The 11,315-nt window shown below is 35.1% G+C and overlaps 1 pseudogene; it reads right to left on the reverse strand.

The window, feature by feature from the left end:
* Positions 1-278: 278 nt before the first annotated feature.
* LOC144339462 (nucleophosmin pseudogene) lies at positions 279-1,145 on the reverse strand (annotated as a pseudogene).
* Between the last annotated feature and the right edge of the window lie 10,170 nt (positions 1,146-11,315).

Genomic DNA, 11,315 nt, shown 5'->3' on the forward strand with positions numbered 1-11,315 from the left:
TTTATTTCATATGTATATTTTTGTCTCCCCACAATTTCCATGTCTACTACTACATTTCCACTACTACTATGTCCTGTTATAACATTCTATACATATTTAAAACCAAGCAAAGGGCAGAGATCCATCTTTACGAACTAAACAGACATTTTGGACAACATATTCTTGGCAATGGAACCTGAAGAACATTTATCAAACACAGTAGGGGAATATAAAGGACAGCCAGATATCAACTGTTAAAGAAAAGAAATAAGATGAAAATTTTTGCCAAATTGTTTAAATTATATTCTTAAAGCGACTTCCTCCACTGCCAGAGATCTTGAATAGCCTACTGCTAGTCAGTCATCCAAAAGCAATTCTTCAAATAATCAATGAACTTGACTTCAACTTTGTGAAGAGAACCATCTTTCTCTACACTTGCATGCATTTTTGTATTTGTATTTTTTGTAAATGTACATCCTTTGGGCATATTAGGAGTTTTTTTTCCTGTTTTTTGAAGATTCTTAACCTTTTGATCTTGGTGTTGACGGTTCTGAATCTTTTCTATTCTGCTTTGATTTTTGTGCACATTTGGCTGGCACATCTCATGTAGATTTCTTCAATGGAGCTTTTTCTTCTGTTTCCTCATCATCAAAGTCATCATCATTTTCATCAGCAGTAAGTTTTACTTTATCCTGTGGAAGTTTGCTCCCACCTCCAGGGGCAGATTGCCTGCCAGACATGCCTAAGAGTTTTACATCCTCCTCTTTTTCATTTTCTGACTCTGCATCTTTTACCCAGCTACGAAGTGTTGTCTACTAGTATGCACTGGCTCTGAACCACGCTTCAACTCTAAGACCACAGGTGGTGTTATTTCAAAGCCTCAATGGAAACCATTGGCTATACAGACATTTTCGAAGTCACTGGTGCTACTTTAATTGGACTGCCTTCATAATTAATTGCCTCTGCCTCAACAATGTGTAATACATCCTTTGCACGAGCCCCTAAACTCACCATTCTTAAGGATAACTGGCGCTCATTTTCGTCATTATCCACATCAAAGTGATCATCTTTGTTGGCCTTTAGTTCAGAATTGAAAAGATAGTTTAGAGTCTCAAGGCGCTCATGTCTATGTCCATCGACTCTTCCGTGGGTGGTGGCACACACATAGGTGGGAGAGAAGGCAGACAAAGATAAAAGACTACTGCTCCAGAAAACAGCCACACAGGATGGAATCACAAGAAGGAAGATAGTTTTAAAGATACCACATATCACTTCAGGCACTCATAAATAGAAAAATAAAAGACCAATAAATTAATTAAGATATTAGTAAAGCTTCTCTGAATTCAGATTAGTGAATCACTATTTGGTTCAGAATTGTTGATGTCCATGTTAATTTGCACAGTATTATTCTTTGTGCCATGAAGATCATTTGTGATATGGCCTTTCTTAAAAGTGTGCTCCACTATTATCTCTAAGATTTTGCTTCAAGCCAGTAACACCCATTTTCCCATGTCAACAGTTTCTTATTTGGTAAAACTCATAAATTCATTTTTCCCAACTGAATTACATGTCACTGAACACTAAGCTGTTTCTTTTCAAATCAGTATCAAGTTCATACAAATAAATGATTAATACCTCAGTGATAGTCTGTGCAATGTACACATCTTTCACACAATCTACTAGTGGCTTTTCATTTTCTTCCTTTACTTTTGTGGAATTTAGAAATATCTAATGCCCTAGTTGCATTGCTTGGAGTGTAGAATCAGCAACCACATATATAACTTAAATTATGCACATTGATAATTATGGCAAGTAGCTGTTTTCAAACTAATAGAATTTTCAGCTGGGCATATATTTGCCCAGAATCAAAACTACATTTTCCAGTTTCCTTTGCAGTTAAGTGTCAGGTCTGAGACTTAATTTTATCTTACTTAGAAGCCAATAAGTTGCCTTGTTGTTGTTCATGGATTCTGGCAAAAGATATGAGGCTCTTGGGTCTCATGCCCTAAGTTTCATGAGGGCAAGACAGAGGAGACTAGATGGATGCTAAATATATAGTGGGTTCACATCACAGTTGAGGAATTTCAACTATACCAAATAATAAGCAAGCCTGCTCTTTGTCTCATACCAAGATATTACCTCATCCTTCAGAGTTTCTTACTATAAGCTCAATCCTAAACAATTGAAGTTCAGAGTGTCCAGGGCCTTTAATTCTTGCCATACTCCCAAAGATTATAGGACCATGCAGGAACTATGGTAGGTCATATGATAGTGCTATGTATTATGAAGCTTATGGACCTGGAAGAAAGATTCTCTGGGACAGATATATTTGTAAGAGCAAAATTGATCGGTAATAGAGTATGAGAAAATATCATTTGAAGTCTTCTTTTCTCAGTCCACAAAATGTATGTGTTGCCCCCTCCCTTGTGAGGCTGATTTGATTGTAGTGGTCTAATGCAAGTAATCCACTTGTTCTGGTGACTGACAAAAAGAAGAGATACCTAGTGAATGGTAGACGTAGCTGCTGCTACATCAAGTAAACTGACTTACAGAGTAAGAACTTTAGTATGTGTGCAGTATGTGTGCATCTTCTATAGTAATATTGTACATAAGAGTTTTCTATGTTCTTCAAAACAAAACAAGACAAAACAACAACAACGAAAACCTCTGCCTTGAAGCAATCTAAAGTGGTTTGGCAAAGAAAATAAAATAAGTGAGTAAGTTTTTTATTTGTTGGGTATTCTGTTACATTTTAGCTAAAATGAAATTTTGAAATTAATTTTAGATTTTTCCCATTTTACTAAAGCATTGAACAAAGACAATGGGAGTTTAATTGCAGCATGAGAGATTTAAGAGAAGAAAGGCTAAAAAAAGAATATATCTATTATTGATCACTTTAAACCAACACCGTACTAAATGCTTTATGTAACTAATACAAGTCAGTGAGGGTTGCATTGGAAAATAAATCATATTATTTAGAAACCATTTACTGATTATTGTGTATAAAACATATACAGAGGTTAACCATGGATCATCTTTTTTTTGAAAGAGAATGATTGGACTTATGTTCCAATTCACTTCTTATTCTATAATTTCTATGTAAGTCTTGGTCCACTACAAACAGAGGAATCAATAAATAACCACAATCAAAGTGCTTTTAAATGTGTAAAAGGAACATTCTGCAACACTTTGTCTTCAGAAATGGTCTCATCTAGGTCTTTTGTCCAGCACTCATAAAGTACTTGAGGACCCATTTCTTGATGTTCAAAATATTGTTAGATAAGAATGTGGGATTATTATCATTATTATTATTATTATTTTTGAGATGGAGTCTCACTCTGTCACCAGACTGGAGTGCGGTGGCTCGATCTTGGCTCACTGCAACCTCCAGCTGCTGGGTTCAAGAGATTTTCCTGCCTCAACCACCCAAGTAGCTGGGATTACAAGCACGCACCACCACGCCCAGCTAATTTTTGTATTTTTAGTACAGATGGGGTTTCACCATGTTTACCGTGTTGGCCATCTTGACCTCATGATTCGCCTGCCTCGGCCTCCCAAAGTACTGGGATTACATGTGTGAGCCACCACGCCTGGCCAGGAATGTGGGATTTAACAAGATGTAATTCCTGCTCTCAAGGAACCCACAGCCTAAAGAAAAATAGGAATGCAAATATTATTTATAATACCATTTGATAACTTTTCAAAGAGAGCCTTGTAAACAAGAAAATCCCCTAACTTTATCTGAGGAGTCAGAGATACTCTTGCTTCAAAAAGGAGGAGAATAAGCTGAATTGAGAAGCTCAGCAGGTGAATTACCAATTGAACGTGTGGTAAGGAAGACAAGATAGAGCTGATAGGATGTGCAAATACAAGAAAATGTTTGTTTGCTTCGGAAACTCTATATGAGCTAGCATGACTAGGATAACATGTTGAATATAAGGTAAAAATAAGGCTGAATGGTATAGATGGGATGCAGATAATGAAGAGCTTGGCCTTTTACTATTCTGTCGGTTACAGTTTCTCAAAGTTGTGTGCGTATGATTCTTTTGGCCAACTTATTTAAATGTTTATTTTGATTGATTTGTTTCTAGGGTGAGCCTTGAAATTCATCCTTTCTAATAGGTTTCTACACATGCCACTGGCCCCCAAACCTCAATTTGAGTAGCCAAGACTTAGGAGATGTTTGTGTAGTAAAGATTCTGAAATAAGGTAGAAACTCAATTAGGTTTGTACTTTAGAGAGACAGTTCATTAGATGTAGGGTAGAATGCAAATAGAATGAGGGCTGTCACTGAGAAGCTTTATTCTAATGGAAGCTTATGTATTAATATCTATATGAACAAATTTGATAGCAATATAGAGAACAGCTAAAATAAATTTCACAAAGACAGACTATTTCAACAAATGCCATCTGGTCATTAATATATCATAATTTAAACAATTAGAAGTTTGTTTCTAATATTTTTTGACATCTCAAAGACATAGTTAAAAATAGAGAGACACAAAGTTATTATCTTTCTTACTATAGTCTGACACTCTGTCGCCCAAGCTGGAGTGCAATGGTGCGATCTTGGCTCACTGCAACCTCTGCCTCCCCGATTCAAGCAATTCTCCTACCTCAGCCTCCAAGGAGCTGAGACTATAGGAGCACGCTGCCACGGCTGGCTAATTTTTTGTATTTCAGTAGACATGGGGTTTCACCGTGTTGCCCAGGCTGGTCTTGAACTCCTGAGCTCAGGCAATCCTCCCACCTCGGCCTCCCAAAGTGCTAGGATTATAGGCCTGAGCCACCGTGCCCGGCCACCTCATTATTCTTTTTAATGGTAGCCTCAGAGTTGGCCAAGCAACATCAAAATAGTGCTATGATGAACATGTATTTGAAAAAAGTGAGCTGGCTCCTAATACCAAGAAGCACACAATAAGAGGAGAATTTTTTAAAATTATTATACTTTAAGTTCTGGGATACATGTGCAGAACATGCAGGTTTGTTACATAGGCATACACGTGCCATGATGGTTTGCTGCAGCCATAAATCTGTCATCTACATTGGGTATTTCTCAAGAAATTGCTAAAATGTGATCATTTCTATGGGGTTGATATTATTATAATATTTATAATTTCCTTCTTAAAAGAATTAACTTAAAAATTATCCTCTTTTAAGGCTATAGTAGAACCATAAAATTACAAATACTGTAATAATATCAACTTCATAGGAATTATCATATTTTAGCAGTGAGCATCCCTAAGAGCACCTGGTCAACTCTGAAACATGCAGTGATTGCAAGTTTATCACCTAGAAAAGGGTCAGACATAAAACTCTGTGGAAGAATGTGTATAGTTCAGAGTTGTGCAGTTTTGGTAACCCATTCACACTTGGTTGGATAGTTATTAATGGCAACTCTCTCTCTAGACAAGAAGATAACCTTAAGACATCAGATAGGTCAGTGGTTCTGAACAGCTGGTTGAATGTTGGAATCATATGGGGGAACATTTGCAAAAAAAAAAAAAAAAAAAAAAAAAACAATGTCCAAAGTTCTGTCTCCCAGAGATTCTGATTTAATTGGTTTGGGAGGAGCCACAGCACTGAAAAATTTAAAATATATTTTATTGAAGTATAATGTACATTTAGAAAGTGCACATAAGTATACAGTTAAATTATAATTAATTAAAATATCCATTAATGAACACTGAAATAAAAAACAATAGTGTTTCAAGTCCCCATCATAGCAACCAGGATTGATAACCCCTGATGTTACAGATGATTATATAATACTATAGGACCTAAAAGAAAGGAAACATCATTTCAGAGTAGGGGAAAGATGAAGAGAAAACTTTTGCTTTTCTATGGAGGATGTGTCATCTGAGATTGGAGTTGAAAGATGGCAGAATTTGGAGATGTAATTTTTGAGAAGTTTACAAGTAGTTAGATTTATATAAGTGAGGAAAGATTGGTGGGAAATGAATGTGATGTTTGGGGAACATGGGGTAGTTCAGGTCGCTTGCAAAGGAGAATGTGAGAGGTGGAGTAGAGCAAAGTTGGGGTAGAAAACTGAATATTTTTAAGTTTTTAAAATATTTTAAGACTCCCAGTTAATAGGGTAAAGAACATCACACATGACATAGCATTAAATTGTTTTATTTATGGAACAAAGGTAAACTTCATCCTTGTTTTTTTATGATTTTAGGCATTTGCCTTTCATAAATCTGTATTTAACAAACAAAGAAAAAAGTGTAATTAATATAAAATGTACATACGGACTGTCACATTCCCTTGATAATATTTTTCATGTTTTTAAATTCATTTACTCATTCTGAATAATTTACATCAAGGAATTTTCAGAAAAATTTAAAGCTAATTTTACTTCTTTTTGAAAAAGATTCTTCAATACTTATACTATGTGCAATATTTTTTGATCTTCCAATAGCATAAGAAGGAAGTGAAAATCATTATTGCAAGGAAAGATAATCTTTTGTTTCAGGTGTATATGTACTCTGAATATAAAATTCATCATAATATCAATAATTAGCCCTGTCACTTAAAAATGATAATTATCTCATTTACATGTCTATGACTTTTAAAATGCATCATACTACTTCAATAAATAAATTACATTCTGGATCATATCAGTATCTCTTCAAGAAAATGAAGTTAAATCTTTGTAGTAACCAGCAGCTTAATTTTCATTAGGCCAGCTATTTGATAATTAGTCATGCACCATAAATCAAACTCCAAGTCTTCTAGCTTCTTAATTGAAAATTATTGCTTCTTGGCTCTCTGGTTAAAAGTGCAGCAAGTGTGAGTGTGATCGATGTGGAATCTGGCACAAACAGTTTAAGAGAGTCAGAACTTGATAGATCGCTGCCCCGAAGGGACTTGTAATGGTGGATAGGCAGAAATCTCCAAATTAAAGATTTGCTTTTAAAATTGCAAGTGTAAAAATAGCTCTGGTATACCAAATCCATCTTGACATTTTGACCACTTTTCTTTTCTTTTCTTCTTCTTCTTCTTTTTTTAAATGTCAGTTAGAATCTACTCATTTGTACCAGATACTATGGAGGTAATATTAAATTACTGTAAAGTCCAACTTTTTGAGAGAATAAAATATGAAAATATTCCCTACCAATGCCATGAACAAATATTGAATTTGTTGATATTTTAATGCAGTTTGAAAACATTGACTAAAAACACTCTACTCATTTGACAGCTAATCTGAGAGAACAGATGGCTACCCAAGTATTGCCCCCAGTCATAAAATCATTTCAAATATGATACTGTTGAGGCTAAATAAAAGACTTTGCAAGTAATAAGGAAAATATTGCTTCATTGAATGGCTGCAGCTTGTTGCCATTTTTCTTCTGCCAATCTAGGAGGATTTGCAGAGAACTTTGGGCATGTTTGGAGTTCTTTAGTTAAGAACAGCCACAGGGTTTTCCAGCATTCATTTCTTGTTTCCTAGTGGCCTGACAGCCAGGACCTGATGAGGGACACAGCAGGGAGTACTGGGAAATGCCCCATAAATTTCAATGTGTGAAGTAAAAGACCTAAAAAAAAAATCTGGGCACAAGAACCAAGGTTGGAATTTGAAAATCACCCGGACAAATGTAACCAGAAATAAATATAGCATTTTACAAATTCCAAGTGTAAAGCGAAGTGGATGGTTAAAGATGGGTCCCTTGCCAATAGTTAATAAAGGTTAATGTTGATGTTATTTAATCCAGAATAATCATGGTATTATTATGTGCTATAGTTACATTAAACTTTCTAGATGACACATTGAAATAATTTTGATGGCTTTATGAAAGAAACATAAAGCTTCCTGATAAATTATGGTTTGAATTGAAATAATAATTAGCTAGGATGCTTGTGGAGATATGATATCGAGACATGAATTATATCTTAGAATGTAAGAAATCTTATTACCTCTTAAAGAAAATTCCAAAATAATTAAATGTATATAGACACGTAACTATCTTTAAGTTTTAAACAAATTGTTAAGACTTTCTATATGTAAGTTATCTCATCTATAAAATAATGGAGTTATGATCACTGAAATCCCATATTCTTTCTTACACTAACATTCTGTGATTTTGAGGAAATCTGTATATAAAGCTAAACTTCTCATTCTTGATTAATTGGGTTGTAGCCTAGGAGAACAATTAAGATTCATACTCATTTACAAAGGGTGTAGGTGTGTGTTTGTCTACACATATTAGAGTATGCATAGACAGTCTCACAAATTAGTTGTATGCAGGCCTGATTCTATCAGCAGATGTGTTTTTCCTGGCTACACATTGTTTTAAAAAATCTTGATCATTTCCAACATTTCAAAATCTGGAAATGTCACATAGAAATCTGGATTTCTGACTTGGTTTTAGAAACAAAAAATAAAGAAATACATTTTTTTCCTGCAAAAAATATAGTCACCTAGAACTAAATAGCAATGTCTTTCTGCATATATTATAGTCTTCCCTTTCTGAGCTTTCTTGTCTGTGCTAAGCCTGGTGTCAGTTACTGTTTATTAGTATTCTTGCCCTGTTACACACTTTGCTCTACATAGACTCTTCATTACAATTTTCCTCTCTGGCAATAAGGTAAGCCCCCGAGTGCCGATGTGCTTCTCTTTCTCATCTTCCCCAGCCCGCCACAGCCACCAAAAAAGGATGCCTCTGAGGCTATAGGATTTTCTTACCTGTCTGTTTTTTTCACTCTATGAGTGCTGCCAACCCTTTTGAAATTTGGACAAAACTTTGAGGATCCAGAAAGGTATTAGGAGATGTGTCCACTGAATTATGTTCTGAATCTGATGATTATTATTTGCATCCCTTGTTTGTTGGATCAATAGTAAACTAAAATTAAAACAACCTTCATGGTATTTGAGTCACAGTTCAACCCAATCTTTGGACATAGACCAGCCATTGTATAATGGTCCAACTCACCTAGTTGGCTAGTGTTGTACATACTATCTAGAGTGTTAGAGATGCAGATACGTTTCTCCAGATCTCCATGCTTCTTTCTAAAAACAATTCTCCAACCCTAATAGTCTGAGAAGAATTAGTTCTGATTTTCCAACTAATTCTCTCCTGAGCACTGGCCACAAAGACTGACTTAACCAGGCCAATCAGATTTATTCTCTGAGAAACTGAAATTGAGACATGGAGACTAAGTCATTTAGTTGTCTGGAACCAAAGTAGATCATCCTGTAGATTCAAGGCTGATACTGTCATTTTTGGGGAGAGTTATTAATGAGAAGCCAGAATCAGAGGTATGGAGAAAGACAGTTCGGTCACATTGTGGCTCAGTGAATCTCTGATATCTTTCCGGTAACTGTGGTCTAGGAGATTTTCTGTGATCAACTTTCATTTGATTTGCAACCAAATAATTTCTGACTAGATATATATACTGAGATTTTCCTAGATAAATTACTGTAAGGTAATCTCTAGATCAGAAAGTATGCTTCTTTTAATGCTCTTCAGACATATTTTCAAACTGTCCTTTGGAAATGTTGAACTAATTTATGCTTCTGTAAGAAGGTATAGGACAACAACCATTTGTCTGTATTGGAAACATCCTTTTGGTGAAAGTCAATATGGAGTTATTATACTATTAGTTATGACATTAATTGTATACTGAATTATCCTAGTGATAAATAATTCAATATATCCACAGATTGTGAAGATTTTTTTACCCCAATATTTTTTGGTGATGAAAATTTTTATGAACACTCCAAAAACTTTTGGGGCATTCTTGCATATTTTTATTAAAATATAATATAGATACATTCAGTTAAACGTGGCAGACTAGAAACATATATTTAATCACCATTCTATCCTTAATTGCAATGGCAGACATGTAAAACTTATAAATAAGTCCATAAGACAAAGAGTGTAAATGAAAATATGACAGAGAGGACACCAATAGGTTTACAGAAGGTGAAAAACAGACAAAATGGCAGGAACTGACTCAGTGAAGTGGAAGGATTGGAAACTTACATGTTTGCAGAGGATGATAATGATGAGAAGCACAGCAATCTGCCCTGCAGAACCTTGGTAAGCATTAGAATTTGGAGGCTACAGATACAATAAAAAAGGAGATGAGACTTGGGATGCAAGGCACAGAGAAGCATGGGTGTGAGAAAGACAAGTGAAATGGTGACATCTCCAGATGAATTACCTCACTTGGGGCCACCAGATTCCTAACAACTGGGCTGATATTCACCATCAAGGAGACTGTCTAGAACAGAGACTCTCCACTCAAATATGCATCTAGTTAAAGATATTTGGGCTTCCTTCCTACAATGAAAAGGTGGTTACATTCATCTTTAAGCTCTTTCCACTAAAGCAGAGCCTCTAACCAACTTATTGATGATTTACTCTTGAATATGAAAAAAGGGGTAAGCATGTCCAGAAGAAAGGCTGAACATGTAACACAAAGAGACCAAAATAAACAAATAAAAGGTGAACTACAATGACAGGCAATTCGGGGAACAGAAGAAAACAAAATCTAATTGCTATGATTAGAGACACAAACAAAATTATTACTTTAATGAGACAAGAACAGGATGTTATTTTAAAAAAGAATCATGGAATGAAAAAGAGCTATTCACAATAAAAAGTAAACATAGAAGGGTTGAAAGATTAAATGGGGGAAATGTTTTGAAAAGTAGTGTAAAGAGAAAAAAAATGAACACTAGGAAGTAAAAGAAAATTAGATTTTCCAAAAAGTCCAACATCAAGAAGAATAGAAATATAATATAGGTACATTGAATTAAACATGTCAGACTAGAAACATATATTTGATCACCATTCTATCCTTAACTGCAATGGCAGACATGTAAAACTTATGAATAAGTCCATAAGATAAAGATTACAAAAAAAAAAAAAAAAGGAAGGAGAAAACAGAGATATGCTACAAGAAAATACCCTAGAACTGAAGGACATGGATCAACAGATTGGAAAGTCCTGCCAAGAACTTAGCACACAAAATATGATGAAAACAATTTCAACCTAAAAATCTCTCTGCAGCCAAATTCTGGCCAAGTAAGAATAAATACTTTTTCACACATACAAGGTTTCAGCAAATTATCTTCCAGACACTTATTATCAATCAAGTACTGCTGTTTCACTAGAAGACAGGGAGTTAATCAAGGAAGAGAAAGACATGGGCTCCCTCATGGGAGAGAGACAAAGGAAAGTTCCAAAATAACAAGTCTGCAATAGGCCTGGAGAGCAATCAGGTCAGGTTTCACAAGAAATCAGAGGACCCAAAGGGAGGATTTCTGGGAGAAAATGATTTTGATTTAATTTGATTAATTTTGACATGTAGAAAATGATATTGAG

This window comes from Macaca mulatta, chromosome 2 (assembly GCF_049350105.2).
Source record: "Macaca mulatta isolate MMU2019108-1 chromosome 2, T2T-MMU8v2.0, whole genome shotgun sequence".
NCBI lineage: Eukaryota > Metazoa > Chordata > Mammalia > Primates > Cercopithecidae > Macaca > Macaca mulatta.